The 16,124-nt window shown below is 36.2% G+C and overlaps 2 non-coding genes across 2 annotated transcripts; both read right to left on the bottom strand.

Moving 5' to 3' along the window:
- Positions 1-8,304: 8,304 nt before the first annotated feature.
- On the bottom strand, positions 8,305-8,411 carry LOC124897509. Its single transcript, XR_007054221.1, has one exon. It is a non-coding gene; the product is annotated as a small nucleolar RNA R71 (small nucleolar RNA).
- Positions 8,412-12,502: 4,091 nt separating this feature from the next.
- LOC124897318 lies at positions 12,503-12,609 on the bottom strand. The gene has a single exon (XR_007054040.1). It is a non-coding gene; the product is annotated as a small nucleolar RNA R71 (small nucleolar RNA).
- Between the last annotated feature and the right edge of the window lie 3,515 nt (positions 12,610-16,124).

Raw genomic sequence — 16,124 nt, 5'->3', positions numbered from 1 at the left:
TGGTAGGAATGCATATACTAAATGTAATAATTTCGCACTCTAACATCATGAGCATTCCAACAAACATCTACATTACACATCAATAGCATGGGAGTTATTTGAACATAAGGGTAAAACATGAATCCTTCACTTAAGTCCCAATTGAGTCATATTAAATAATTTCTAGTCTCTTGGGCATTTTGTCAAACACTTAGGGTGCATGACTTAGGGCATGGCATAATCATCAAATTAACATATTATAACCAACTAAAATTCATGGTTTTCAACTAACATGCTAACATATTCTCATAAAAACACATAAAGATTCCAACTTGGGAATCAGACAGCAACAACCACATGAACATAATCAACACATAGCATGATTATAAAAATTCATAGTTTAAAACTTGGTTCTTGCGCTTCATGGAGAGTTCTAGTGATTTGGCCTTTGAATTTGAGAGCTACAGTTCTTGTTCTTGATAGAGTTGATTGTAATTTGAAAGACTAATGCAAAAGTGAGCAAATAATGCACTTTTAGGGTTAAATCCCGTGATTGAGCGAAATTGAAGTCATGGGAAAAGACCAAACGGCACTTGGGATTTAATATCGCAAAAAACTAAAAAATTCCCGATTTTCATCCTTGGCACGACACGCCACTATTGATACTGAGAAAAACTAGGATGATGCACAGGGAACAGGGCACCTACGAACTGAATCGAGACTGAATATCTAGGATCTGAAACTGATACATAATACATGAATTGAGCTGATCTTGCAACTACTGGGACTTTCTATCTTGGAATAGTTACATTCCTGATATTTCTGATAGTAGGACTAGGTGGAAAGATGGGAAACCACACCATGCAAACTTGTTGCCTGATTGCTAAACTAAATTACTGGCTGATCGATCTAACTCATACTGAAAACTTATACTTAACTGAAGTACTTCTTCTTTACCTGAGACTACTAAAAATATTCGCATGAGTGCTGAGCATGAATACCTAAACATACTAACTTATCTGATTAACTGAATGACTGCTAGCTGAATACTGGGTCTACAAGATGGAACTGTATTTAGTCTTAAATAACTGGACTGCAACTGCAGAGCATTATACATAGGATATAAGGATTAACTGAGTGATATAAGATAACTGAGCATGAATTAAGGGTAACTATATTATTTGAGAATGGAACACCAGGATTACAACATGATTCTAGAATAGTCTTGTAAACTTAGGTACTGGAAGGCTAACAACTGAGTGACTGATAACTATACTCTATGGTCGAGTAAACTCAAAACGAAATTGAGTTACCGACCTGATTACTGGGCTAGGACTGGGATTGAGATTGTAGCTAAGATGATAATTGAGATTGTAACTATAACTAAGACTATAGTTGGGACTGAATAATGGTTTCTGGTAACTAAGGTTTAGACTGTTACTGAAGTACTGAATTTTGATAGATAAGTAACTGATAACTGAAAGCCATAGGTTTGTAGGATTATCTGAGTCCTTTACTGAATATTGATTACTAAACTAAATCCGTAACTGAGACTCGAGAGATAGAACATCATCCCAATGGATTCATCAAAAGGATCTAAACTAAGGGTATACGTCACATAGTCTGAGTTTGGCTGATCATAGGAGTGGAGCATGAGTCATGTGGGCTGAGCATGCTGTAAGACAGGACATGAGTGTATGAGTCATGAGTTGCATAACCTGAGTCTGGAATTTCTGTACTTATGGAACATGATTCATAACACTGAGTGAACTGGGATTCCTCATACTAGGAACTTGAAATGCACACAATCCTACGGGAAGTGCATAAATGTAAGTTGTGTTCATGGAACTGAAATGTAAAGCATGCATAAGTATCGTGATGGCTAAAGTACAAAACTTTGCACTGAGGTACGAATGGGTCGGGAATCATCTTCCCTTACTGAATTTTTACACATACTGGCATCACTACCAAAATCCTAAAGGCCTAAATTTCTGAGACATTATAACCGGACAGTTCCTGTATACCTGTTAGGTTATGGTAGACTAACTCAGTGGGGTGGAGATTGGAAAAGGTACAGTAACTACATCTAGAGAACTTTCCTGATCTTGTTGGGACTGAAGGGCATAGAGTCTATTTGAGCATTATAGTGCTGGAATTGGCACCCTGCTGATTTGAGCGACCGGACTGAGCTGAAGGACAATCGTGCTGACTTTGTGGACCAGGCTTAGGACAGTCTCGGACCTTGTGACCTAACTTGCCACATCCGAAATACACATTATTGTCGGCTCTACACACACCCTTAAGATACTTACCACCTTCTTCACAAAGTGGATGAGTGAGAATAATGCTTGTACTATTTTAAGATTTGGAGCCTAGCGCCCTATATTTGCTACCATTTCTGAACTTAGGAACTAAAGCACTGGCTAAGGAAGAAGGTGGAACTGAAAACTTCTAGCTATGCTAAGAATGGTTACCACCCTACAACCCTGGCTGAGAAAAACTATAACTACCTATTTTGGCTCTCTTATTCTCTCTCTCCTTCTTCTTAAGTTTTTGCTCTTCAATCTGTTGATAATGGACCATAAGCCTAGATATGTCCATTTACTTAATCAACATCGCACTCCTACACTCCTTAACCACTCTACCTTAAACCCCAGACACAAACTTACTCATTCTGGATCTACTATCTGCTACTACATGGGGAGCATACTTGGATAACTAGGTGAACTTGAGGGAGTATTCTTTTACACTCATGCTACCTTGTCTGAGATTGATGAAATCTAACACTTTAGCTTCTTTCTGCTCTAGGGAAAGAATCTATCTAAGAAGGCTATAGCAATCTCTTCTCATTCTATGGGATCTGTATATGTACCCTTGTCTACCTTTCACTATTTAAACTACGTATGGGCTTTATGTTGTACCTAACAAGTGGCTAACTCTGTACTCTCACTGGAAGTTGCTGCCTTGATATCTGTAACTTTCTAAACCTACTCGAGGAATTCCTGTGGATCCTCTTCGGACTTAGAACCTAAGAATAAGGGAAGATTCATTCGGGTGAAGTCTCAAATCTTGGCTGAAGCTAATTGGTCACTAGGTTGGCCGAAATAGCAGCTGGCCATTCATTCTGAGTTATGACTGAATTGGCTAGAGTAGTAAATGCAGTCCTGAATTCTTTATGGGAAACATATTCGTCCAGGGGATCTGCCTGAATTAGCTAAGGTATTGACTGATTACCGATTCTCCTTTTGCTAGCCCCCTTTAAAGGCATATTCTGTAAGCGAGAGGAAGAAGCAGATCAGACTGAGAAATTAATTGGAGATTATGCTCACTGACACAACATGAATACTGAAAGAAGGGAAAATATTCCTAAAACATCTTATATCCTCCTGCACATAAGTGAGGTGCACAACACACCCATGCACAAGAATATTAGATGTGGCTTTTAAGACATCCTAGGATAATTTTAAACCTTAGGCTCTAACACCAAGTTTGTAATGCCCCGAATCTTGTACCTAGAATGTTACATAGTGCTCATGACTCCGAAAGACCATAAGCTAACCCATGACTGATATTTGTAACTAAGAACTGAATAACATACTATAATTATGCAGAATATAAGTTTTAAGGCCATAAGGTTCAAAACTAAAATAATACTGAATATAAAACAATGTCTGTAATAGGGTATAACAATACCCAAAACTAAAATAAATTATCTGAAACATGTTGTAGCCTAAAAGCCTCTAACTTGTCTGAAATCTGTGGAGTTGATGGGATATGTCCCCAACTAACTCCAAACTACTAAAATAATAAAGTAATAAAATAACCATGCTATCCTCAAATGATGAGGACTCACTGCTAGTCTAGATGCTGAACGTCTAATCTACTAAGGATGCTCGAGAGGTTGTGCTTACACCATAGTGCAAATGCATCAGTACGTTGAATATACTGGTATGCAAGTTAGGTAGGCTGAATATAATGGTTCATATGCACGAACAATACTAACTGAATTAATAATATGAATGCGAGTATACATGCATGAATACGTAACTGTAACTGAGATTGTGATAACACTGACTCATGAATTCTGATAACGTATATTTTCTAATATCTGAGTACTAATACTGGATACTGAATGACTAAGTTTATTGAGTACTGAGGAACTAATGTCATATTACTGATAAATGAATGACTGTTTCTGACAGTTATAATTATGAAGAACTGGTCTGATTGACTGTATCTGATAGTCCTAAAATTTGAATACTAATAACATGAATTTTGTATAATTAATATACTATTAACTGTTTGACTATGTCTGACAATTTTGGTTCTGATAGAACTAACTGAGTTCCGTACTATTTTGAGTTAACTGTATCTGACAACCCTAAAATTCTAAAGAACTATCTGAGTTCTATTATTGAGACTGAGTCTGAAATTAATACTGTAGGAGGTAGATATCTGAATGACATACCCTAAATAAAGCAATATAGCTAGGTTGGGGTCCAATATGTAACCCCAATTGGCAGGGTGTCAATACCGCGCCACTGGTAAAGACAAGTTGTGGGTGACCCTCATCAGATCGTATCCCAAAAAGAGAATAGTGGAACCCTCATCTGACAATGTTTCCTTATTTGTTAGTGTTGATGTCTCAACCTATCCTGTCTACATAGTTTTGGAATCCAAGGATTGCTTCTAAGGATCACACCGTCAACTGTTACTGTGTTTCATCATTCTTGGGTTCACTCGGTGCTAAATCCTACTCCCATCTGAATAGACACTGAATAGGATTAGCTGAACTAATTTGTACTGAGTTCATTCAGTTTCGTTGACTGGCGGAATACTACTGAGATTATTGAAGTAATGAGCTCTCTGAGATTACTAGGATGACTGAGTTTATTGAGTTTTCCTAACTCATATGACTGACTCAATTCTACTAAACATGGGTTGACTGAGGATATCGTGAAAACATGACACTGGCTCTAGGCACACAGCTAAATTGTCGGGTACTAGTTCCCCCAGGACTCGATAGAAGGAAACTGACAAGGCATGACATTCTTGAATACACGACCAACATCAACAATCCATAATACAATAAGTTGGGGATTTCATGAAGTACATAGCTATCAAAATTTTGTACATAGTAGGAATGCATATACTCAATGTAATAATTTCACACTCTTAATATCTTGAGCATTCCAACAAACATCTACATTACACATAAATAGAATGGGAGTCATTTGAACATAAGGGTAAAACATGCATCTTTCACTTAAGTCACAATTGAGTCATATTACATAATTTCTAGGTCACAATTGAGTTATTTAAAAAAGTCTTTAACATTTTTGGGATGATTTTATGCTAGGTAGAAGTACGAGGTATTACATTGGTTAGTTTCTAGCTTGAGTTGCATTTCTATGAGTTTCTAGAGTTTTTTCCATTACAGTTGTGTTTTGTAGTTTTTGGAGTTTTTATGTATGCATTGATAGTACATGCCCTCCAACGGATAAGAAGTGGATCTCCTGAGTTTTCAGGCAGTGATTTATTGCCTATTGTAATTTTTTTCTTCTTCTATGTTTTGATTTCAGCCTGACATGATCTGGTATATTTATGTTTGACTCAGATAGTATGGTCGATATAAGTATTTGACCTTGGTTTTTATTTGTTGGCTTAATTTTGGTTTAGACACCTTGGGATGGCGATTTGGAAATTATGATGGATTTGGAGTATTAATGCCTTCTCGTCTTCAAGTTTGGTTTAGGCAGTTGAGACCGAGTAGGTCAGCCTTGATGTTGAGATTTTAGCTTAGAGATGTAAGCATGAGTGGAATCTTCATATTAGATTTGTCTCAATTTGGATCATTTATAGTCTAGTTGAACCTACTCTATGGTTGGTTATTCGATCTTCTCGACTTCAGATGAATTATAGTTGATAAATGTTCAAATGATAGACCATGGACCCAGTATTGGTTCTTTTAGTTTTGACCATGATTCATCAGTCTTTGATGGAAATTTTGGATGATATACTCAGTGGGAGTAGTATACTCGAGTTGGATTCAGTGTGGTTTAATTTAGGGTTAATGGGACATCCTGAAGTGGATCATTCGGTGATGAGTAGTTTTGCATTGATCTTCTGGATTCCAATTCTGATTAACAACTAGACTTGTTGTACTGTGATCTTAGGCATATTTATATGCTCAAAGCACCAATATGCACCCAGATTTAAACTTAGTTTAAGAACTTTTGTATGAATTCTTAAGTATAATTTAGCTTTTATTCTGTTTTGTGCCTAATGAATATGATTAGTTCTTTCAGGAAAAAAATCATAAAGAATTGTGCATAATTGGATACAAGGAGGATATGAAAGTAGTAAAGGAATGCAAGGGAATGAAATTAAGCTGAAAAAAGGAAGTTGGAATGAAGAAATCCTTATTAAAAGACACTCCGCATCGCGATGAGCAACAAAATAGCAATGGTCAAATTCTAGTGAAGGTTTGTGAAACCACCGCATTGCGGAGAAGTTTTGTTTATCAGATTTGGTGAACTGAAGGTTTAGCGCATCGTGGAGGATGATTATTTTGCAATTGTCCCAATCCAGTGGCTCACCGTGATAGTGGCGTGTTGCAGTGAGGGTGCATTTTACAATTGTTGGGGTGTACTTGAGCTCCGTAATTTCTCAGATTTTAATGGAAAATAGAAATAAAAGGCATGACGCGATGCGCCGGGTGGATAAATCAGAAATATTTTAACTATTTTGTCTGAGCTATAAAAAGAAAAATCCAAGATAATATGGGGAACTTTTTGTCAAGCAGAGTAGCGGCGGAAAAACATAAATTTCTCTCTTTTAGGGTTCATAAACATTCTTTTGAATTTGTTTATTTCAAGGATTGATTTGGGTATGATTTGTTACTTATTTTTGATGGTTAATTCGAACATGAGTAGCTAAACACCTCCTTTCTAGGGTTGAGGCTAAGAACATGAGTACTCTTTAATATTCTTATTCATAGTTTCTTTTTCAATTATCATATGGGTTGTTCTTAATTTCTTGAGCTTACTATTTTAATGGTTGGCCACCATTAGAATAAATTTATATTTCTATGTGAATCCGAGAGGAGAATCATAGGATAGAATGAAGAAATTAGGGCGTATGGTTATTATTGTTTTATAAAATAAGGGATTTGAATTAGCATCTAGGATAGGATATACCTAGAAGACTTGCTTGATTCACTTGCAGGAAGACAACTTCATAAATCTAGAGGATTTATTGTAGCTCTGCGGGAGTTATAGTTACAACATTCAATAGATAGAAAATTTGAGGTCAGGAGACTAAGATTGTGGCATAAACCTTGCGAATCATCAACCCGATAACCAATTAGACTGTGAAAAGAATAGAGAATTGTATGATTGTTCAATATACCTCAATCCTGGAATCGTCATCATTACTGATTACAATCATTGCTTACTTTTCTTTAGTCATCACAAATTATTTATTCTTTAGTAAATTGCATTTTATTTACAGAATCATCTTAATCTTAATACAATTAAACACTTAATACTAAATTGTCTTGAACTAAAGAATGAATAAATTTCTAGTTTATTGATCCTCCAGGGAATGATATTTGACTTTTTAAGACATTATATTACTTGCACAATCACGTGCACTTGTGTGTGCGTAAAGACGCAATAATTTTGTGCACTATTGCCGGGGATCAAAGCGAATTAGTAAATTGCTTTAATTTTTGGTTTTTGATTATAAGTTTAAGTGTTAATAACTTTATCTTAGCGGCTGAACATTGAACTGGATAGAGACAAAGAGTTAGTAGAGCCCTTTGCAGAACCATAAGTGATTTTTTATCAGAGACGAAGAGCTCAATATTATACTAAACAAGGATCGATGGCATAAATATGTGATGCTATAGTTTCTAATCCAATTATTGGAAATGTTCTAGCTCCAGTTGTTCTTGTTCAACCAGTCGCAAGACCTGTTCGAGAAGTGGCAATCCCACTTACACACCTTGTGACTAACAGTATCTTGAAGCCTGAACAAGGAGATCGATGGGAATTGAAACTAAATATGGTGCAATTGTTGAAATCTATGGGAAGACTTTCACACGAGGATCTACATCAGCACTTACGAACCTTCCCGGAGATAAGCGACACATATATTCCTAAAGATGTGAGTGTTGATTATGTCTGATTGACACTCTTTCCCTTTTCTCTTCTAGGGGAAGCAAAGAGATAGCTACTTGCTGAACCACACCAATCTATCACTACATGGGAAGAATATGCAAGAAGGTTCCTCATTCAATTTTTTCCATCTTAGAAAATGGATCGATTAAGGAGTGAGATATTGAGTTTCAGACAGAAGGATAGAGAAAATATCTACAAAGATTGGGAGAGATTCAAGGGCATGCTCAGAAGTTGTCCTCATCACCATTAATCGAATGATGTTTTGGTGCATACATTTATAGAAGGCATTGATTCTAATACAAAGATTCTCTTGGATGGAACTAACTGAGTTCCGTACTGTTCTGAGTTAACTGTATCTGACAGTCCTAAAATTCTGAAGAACTATCTGAGTTTTATTATTGAGACTGAGTCTGAAATTAATACTGTAGGAAGTAGATATCTAAACGACATACCCTAAATAAAGCAATATAGCTAAGTTGGGGTCCAATATGTAACCCTAATTGGCAGGGTATCAATACCGCGCCACTGGTAAAGACAAGTTGTGGGTGACCCTCATCAGATCGTATCCCAAAAAGAGAATAGTGGAACCCTCATCTAACAGTGTTTCCTCGTTTGTTAGTGTTGATGTCTCAACCTATCCTATCTACATAGTTTTGGAATGCAAGGATTGCTTCTAAGGATCACATCCCCAACTGTTACTGTGTTTTATCATTCTTGGGTTCAATCGGTGCTAAATCCGACTCCCATCTGAATAGACACTGAACAAGATTAACTGAACTAAATTGTACTGAGTTCATTCAGTTCTGTTGACTGGCGGGAATACTACTGAGATTATTGAAGTAATGAGCTCTTTGAGATTACTAGGATGACTGAGTTTATTGAGTTTTCCTAAGTCATATGACTAACTCATTTCTACTAAACATGGGTTGACTGAGGATATCGTGAAAATATGACACTTGCTCTAGGCACACAGCTAAATTGTCGGGTACTAGTTCCCCCAGGACTCGATAGAAGGAAACTGACAAGGCATGACATTCTTGAATGCACGACCAACATCAACAATCCATAATACAATAAGTTGGGGATTTCATGAAGTACATAGCTATCATAATTTTGTACATAGTAGGAATGCATATACTCAATGTAATAATTTCACACTCTAACATCTTGAGCATTCCAACAAACATCAACATTACACATCAATAGATTGGGAGTCATTTGAACATAAGGGTAAAACATGCATCTTTCACTTAAGTCACAATTGAGTCATATTACATAATTTCTAGGTCACAATTGAGTTATTTAAAAAAGCCTTTAACATTTTTGGGATGATTTTAAGCTAGATAGAAGTACGGGGTATTACATTGGTTAGTTTCTAGCTTGAGTTGCATTTCTATGAGTTTCTAGAGTTTTTTCCATTACAATTGTGTTTTATAGTTTTTGGAGTTTTTAAGTATGCATTGATAGTACATGCCCTTCAATGGATAAGGAGTGGATTTCCTGAGTTTTTAGCCAGTGATTTATTGCCTATTGCAATTTTTTTCTTCTGCTATGTTTTGATTTCAGCCCGACATGATCTGGTATAGTTATGTTTGACTCAGACAGTATGGTAGATATAAGTATTTGACCTTGGTTTTTATTTGTTGGCTCAATTTTGGTTTTGACACCTTGGGATGGCGATTTGGAAATTATGATGGATTTGGAGTATTAATGCCTTCCCGTCTTCAAGTTTGGTTTAGGCAGTTGAGACCGAGTAGTTCAGCCTTGATGTTGAGATTTTAGCTTAGAGATGTAAGCATGAGTGAAATCTTCATATTAGATTTGTCTCAATTTGGATCATTTATAGGCTAGTTGAACCTACTCTGTGGTTGGCTATTCGATCTTCTCGACTTCAGATGAATTATAGTTGATAAATGTTCAAATGATAGACCATGGACCCAGTATTGGTTCTTTTAGTTTTGACCATGATTCATCAGTCTTTGATGGAAATTTTGGATGATATACTCAGTGGGAGTAGTATACTCGAGTTGGATTCAGTGTGGTTTAATTTAGGGTTGATGGGACATCCTGAAGCGGATCATTCGGTGATGAGTAGTTCTGCCTTGATCTTCTGGATTCCAATTCTGATTACCATCTAGACTTGTTGTACTGTGATCTTGGGCATATTTATATGCTCAAAGCACCAATATGCACCCAGATTTAAAATTAGTTTAAGAACTTTTGTATGAATTATTAAGTATAATTCAGCTTTTATTCCGTTTAGTGCCTAATGAATATGATTAGTACTTTCAGGAAAAAAATCATAAAGAATTATGCATAATTAGATACAAGGAGGATGTGGAAGTAGTAATGGAATGCAAGGGAATGAAATTAAGCTGAAAAAAGGAAGTTGGACTGAAGAAATCCATATTCAAAGACACTCCGCGTCGCGATGAGCAACAAAATAGCAATGGTCAAATTCTAGTAAAGATTTTTGAAACCACCGCATTGCGGAGAAGTTTTGTTTATTAGATTTGGTGAACTGAAGGTTTAGCGCATCATGGAGGATGATTATTTTGCAATTGTCCCAATCCAGTGGCTCACCGTGATAGTGGTGTGTCGCGGTGAGGGTGCATTTTACAATTGTTGGGGTGTACTTGAGCTCCGTAATTTCTCAGATTTTAATGGAAAATAGAAATAAAAGGCATGACGCGATGCGCCGGGTGGATAAATCGGAAATATTTTATCTATTTTGTCCGAGCTATAAAAAGAAAAATCCAAGATAATATGGGGAACTTTTTGTCAAGCAGAGTAGCGGCGGAAAAACATAAATTTCTCTCTTTTAGGGTTCATAAACATTCTTTTGAATTTCTTTATTTCAAGGATTGATTTGGGTATGATTTGTTACTTATTTTTGATGGTTAATTCGAACATGAGTAGCTAAACACCTCCTTTCTGGGGTTGAGGCTAAGAACATGAGTACTCTTTAATATTCTTATTCATAGTTTCTTTTTCAATTATCATATGGGTTGTTCTTAATTTCTTGAGGTTACTATTTTAATGATTGGCCACCATTAGAATAAATTTATATTTCTATGTGAATCCGAGAGGAGAATCATAGGATAGAATGAAGAAATTAGGGAGCATGGTTATTATTGTTTTATAAAATAAGGGATTTGAATTAGCATCTAGGATAGGGATATACCTAGAAGACTTGCTTGGTTCACTTGCATGAAGACAACTTCATAAATCTAGAAGATTTATTGTAACTCTGCGGGAGTTATAGTTACAACATTCAATAGATAGAAGATCTGAGGTCAGGAGACTAAGATTGTGGTATAAACCTTACGAATCATCAACCCGATAACCAATTAGACTGTGAAAAGAATAGAGAATTGTATGATTGTTCAATATACCTCAATCCTGGAATCGTCATCATTATTGATTACAATCATTGCTTACGTTTATTTAGTCATCACTAATTATTTATTCTTTAGTAAATTGCATTTTATTTACAGAATCATCTTAATCTTAATACAATTAAACACTTAATACTAAATTGTCTTGAACTAAAGAATGAATAAATTTCTAGTTTATTGATCCTTGAGGGAATGATATCTGACTTTCTAAGTCATTATATTACTTGCACAATCACGTGCACTTGTGTGTGCATAAAGACGCAATAATTTTATGGCACTGTTGCTGGGGATCAAAGCGAATTAGTAAATTGCTTTAATTTTTCGTTTTTGATTATAAGTTTAAGTTTTAATAACTTGATCTTAGCGGCTGAATTTTTACAAGTTTAGCTGAACATTGAACTAGCTAGAGACAAAGAGTTAGTAGAGCCCTTTGCAGAACCATAAGTGATTTTTTATTAGAGACGAAGAGCTCAATATTATACTCAACAAGGATCGATGGCATAAATATGTGATCCTATAGTTGCTGATCCAAATGTTGGAAATGTTCTAGCTCCAGTTGTTCTTGTTCAATCAGTCGCAAGACCTGTTCGAGAAGTGGCAATCCCACTTACGTACCTTGTAACTAACAGTATCCTGAAGCCTGAACAAGGAGATCAATGGGAATTGAAACTAAATATGGTGAAATTGTTGAAATATGTGGGAAAATTTTAGGGACTTTCACACGAGGGTCTGTAGCAGCACTTACGAACCTTCCAAGAAATAAGCGACATATATATTTCTAAAGATATGAGTGTTGATTATATCAGATTGACACTCTTTCCCTTTTCTCTACCGGGGGAAGCAAAGAGATGGCTACTTGCTGAACCACACCAATCTATCACTACATGGGAAGAATATGCTCGAAGGTTCGTCATTCAATTTTTTCCATCTTAGAAAATGGATCGATTAAGGAGTGATATATTGAGTTTCAGACAGAAGGATAGTGAAAATATCTACCAAGATTGGGAGAGATTCAAGGGCATGCTCAGAAGTTTTCCTTATCACCATTATCGAATGATGTTTTGGTGCATACATTTATAGAATTCATTGATTCTAATACAAAGATTCTCTTGGATTCAGCAGTAAGGGGTCAAGCTTTGGAGAAAACATATGAAGAATTGTATACCTTACTGAATCGAATTGCATAAGGAAATCCTGATTGGCATGCAGACTCGAGGACTGCTCCTAAGAAAGTTGCAGGGGTTTGGGAGGTTGATCAGTTCACTGCCTTACAAGCATAGATTGTAGCAATGCATAACCATATGACTACTCAGCTTAACAACTTAAAGTTGGGTACAACTCAACCAGTAGCCACAACAAATATAGTTCAACAAGTATATGCACAGTGTGAACTTTGTGGAAGCAGTGAGCATAAAGCAGATACATGTTCTGTTAATCCAGATTCAGTCAACTACGTAGGGACTGCAAATCATCAGGGTCAATAGAATTTTGGCAATACATATAATCCAAATTAGAAGAACCACCCTAATTTCTCATGGGGTAAAAATCAGGCACAAAATACAAATCAGTAGAAGGGACTGGTGCAACCAAATCCACAGGTGGTTTAGAATAATCCTGTGACTTCTTCAAATAGTAATATGGAAGAGATGCTTAAGCAGTTGATGGCTCAACACGCACAGTTTACATTGGACATGAAGACTCAACAGGCACAGTTTGCTGCTGAGTTGAAGAGTCAGCAATTACTCACAAGAAATTTGGAGGTACAGTTAGGTCAAATCAAAGGGTCACCTAATACATTGACATAAGGAGCATTGCCTAGCGACACTGAGGTTAATCCTAAACAAGTGAATACGGTTACAATGAGGAGTGGGCTGCAAACTAAAAAGATAATGAAGGAGCAGGATAATCCTGTGGTTATTGATCATAGTTTACAAGAAAAGGCAGAAGTAAAAGTAAAAGAAAAAGAGTATAGTGAAGATATTCATGTAGAGAAGAAGACTATCCCCTTGACCTTTCCTCAAATGGAAAGAAAGCATCAAGAGGAAGCAAGTTTTAAGAAGTTTCTAGATCTTTTGAAACAAGTTTAAGTAAACCTCCCTCTTGTTGAAATTCTACAGAGTGTGCCAAAATATAAGAAATACTTAAAGGATATTATTGCCGATAAGAATCGGTTGACTGAATATGCTATAGTTGCACTTACTCAAGAATGCACATCTAAAATTCAAAATAAACTGCCCACAAAATTGAAGGATTCGGGGAGTTTCACATTGCAGATTACCCTTGGTCAAACAATTTTTGCACGTGGATTGTGTGATTTGGGGGCTAGCATAAATCTCATGCCCAAGTCATGGTACGGAAGATGGGTTATGGAATCCCCAAACCCACAACTATTGTGTTGCAATTTGTAGGCAGGTCACTTGCTAGACCAGATGGTATTATTGAAGATGTACTGGTGCAAGTGGGATCTTTAATCTTTCCTGTGGATTTTGTGATTCTTAACTTTAAGGCCGATCCAGTTGTTCCATTTATTTTGGGACGACTCTTTTTAGCAATAAGGAAGCCACTCATTGATGTGGTAGCTGGAAAAATGACAATGCGAGCACATAATAAAGTAAAGATTTTTGATATGTATAGAGCATTGAAATTGCCAGCCATATATGAGGAGTTGTCATTAATTTTTGTTATTGATCTTATTTGGATAGGTGGATGCTCTTGTCTGATGATCCATTAGAGCGAGCATTGATGGATTATGATTTGCATAGGGATTCAGAAGCATTAGAATTGGTCCAGAGCATGAATTTGGCTATAATTAAGACAAATAAAGTGTTGATTGATCCATTGAATAGACCAATTGGTCCATCATCCAGTCCTTCAGTTGAAGAAGCTCCTAACTTGGAGCTTAAGGTTCTTTCTTCTCACTTAAAATATGTTTTTCTTGGTGATCAAGATACCTTCCTTGTTATTTTATCTGCAGGATTATCTGATGTACAGGTAAAGAAAGTTGTAGCAATTCTCAAAAAGAGAAGGAAGGCGATTGGTTGGTAGATGTATGCTATTTTAGGAATCAATCCAGCATTTTGTATGCACAATATTTACATGAAAGAGGGGTACATACCTAGAGTACAGCAACAAAGAAGGTTGAATCCTATTATGAAGGAGGTAGTCTGTAATGAGATTATCAATTGGTTAGACAGTGGTATTTCTACCCAATTTTAGATAGAAAATGGGTGAGTCCAGTGCATTGTGTACCAAAGAAGGGAGGAATGATTGTGGTGATGAATAATGATAACGAGTTAGTTCCCACACGTATAGTTACCAAATAGAGAATATGTATAGATTATCAGATGTTGAATAAAGAAACTCAGAAAGATCATTATCCAATTCTCTTCATCGACCAAATGCTGGATAGATTGGCAGGGCAGGATTATTATTGTTTTCTAGATGGGTACTCTCGCTAAAATCAGATAAGCATAACTCAGAAGACCAAGAAAAGACCACATTAATGTGTCCATATAGTACATATGCCTTCAAATGCATGCCCTTCGAATTATGTAATGCACCTGCTACATTTCAAAGATGTATAATGGAGATATTCTCAGACATGGTGGAGGAATTTGTGGAGGTATTCATGGATGATTTCTCTGTGTATGGGAATTCATTTAAAAAATGTTTGCAAAATCTTAATAAAGTTCTAGCTCAGTGCGAAGAAATGAACTTGGTGTTGAATTGTGACTAATGTCATTTTATGGTTAAGGAAGGAATTATTTTAGGCCATTAGGTATCATGCAAAGGGCTGGAAGTTGATAAAGCAAAAGTTGAAGTAATTGAAAAGTTGCCTCATCCAGTTACAGTCAAAGGCGTGCGAAGTTTCTTAGGACATGTTGGGTTTTATATATGATTCATTCAAGATTTATCAATTAGAGAAAGAAGCCAAGTTTGAGTTTCGAGCTGATTGCCATGAAGCTTTTAAAAAGTTTAAGAAAAAGTCGATGGAAGCACTTATTTTGATCGCACCAGATTGGGAATTACCTTTTAAGCTAATGTGTGATGCTAGTGATATTGCAGTGGGAGCAGTGTTAGGGAAGAGAAAAGATAAGGTATTTCATTCAATCTACTATGCTAGCAAGGTACTGAATGATGCTCAAGTTAACTACACAATTACAGAGAAAGAGATGTTGGTTATGGTATATGCATTCGATAAGTTTTAATCTTACTTAATTGGTACCAAGGTCATTGTTCATATAGACCATGCTGCCAATAAGTAACTTGTGAACAAAAAAGATGTAAAGCCATGATTAATTAGGTGGATACTTCTACTTCAAGAATTTGATCTTGAGGAGAGTGATAGAAAGGGAGTTGAAAATCAGGTTGCTGATCACTTGTCATGGCTGGAAATAGAGACCATATTGTGGATGACTTTCAGAGTATCAAGGAAGACTTTCCTGATGAGAAGTTGTTATTAGACGCAGTGGAGTTTCCATGGTATGCTGACATTGTAAACCTGATAGTTTATGGGGTATATCCTCCCGAAATCACCTCATAACAAAGGAAAAAATTACTCCAT

This window comes from Capsicum annuum, chromosome 3 (genome assembly GCF_002878395.1).
Source record: "Capsicum annuum cultivar UCD-10X-F1 chromosome 3, UCD10Xv1.1, whole genome shotgun sequence".
Classification (NCBI taxonomy): Eukaryota; Viridiplantae; Streptophyta; class Magnoliopsida; order Solanales; family Solanaceae; genus Capsicum; species Capsicum annuum.
The sequence above is the reverse complement of the archived record's forward strand: the minus strand, read 5'-3'. Positions and strand labels throughout refer to the sequence as shown.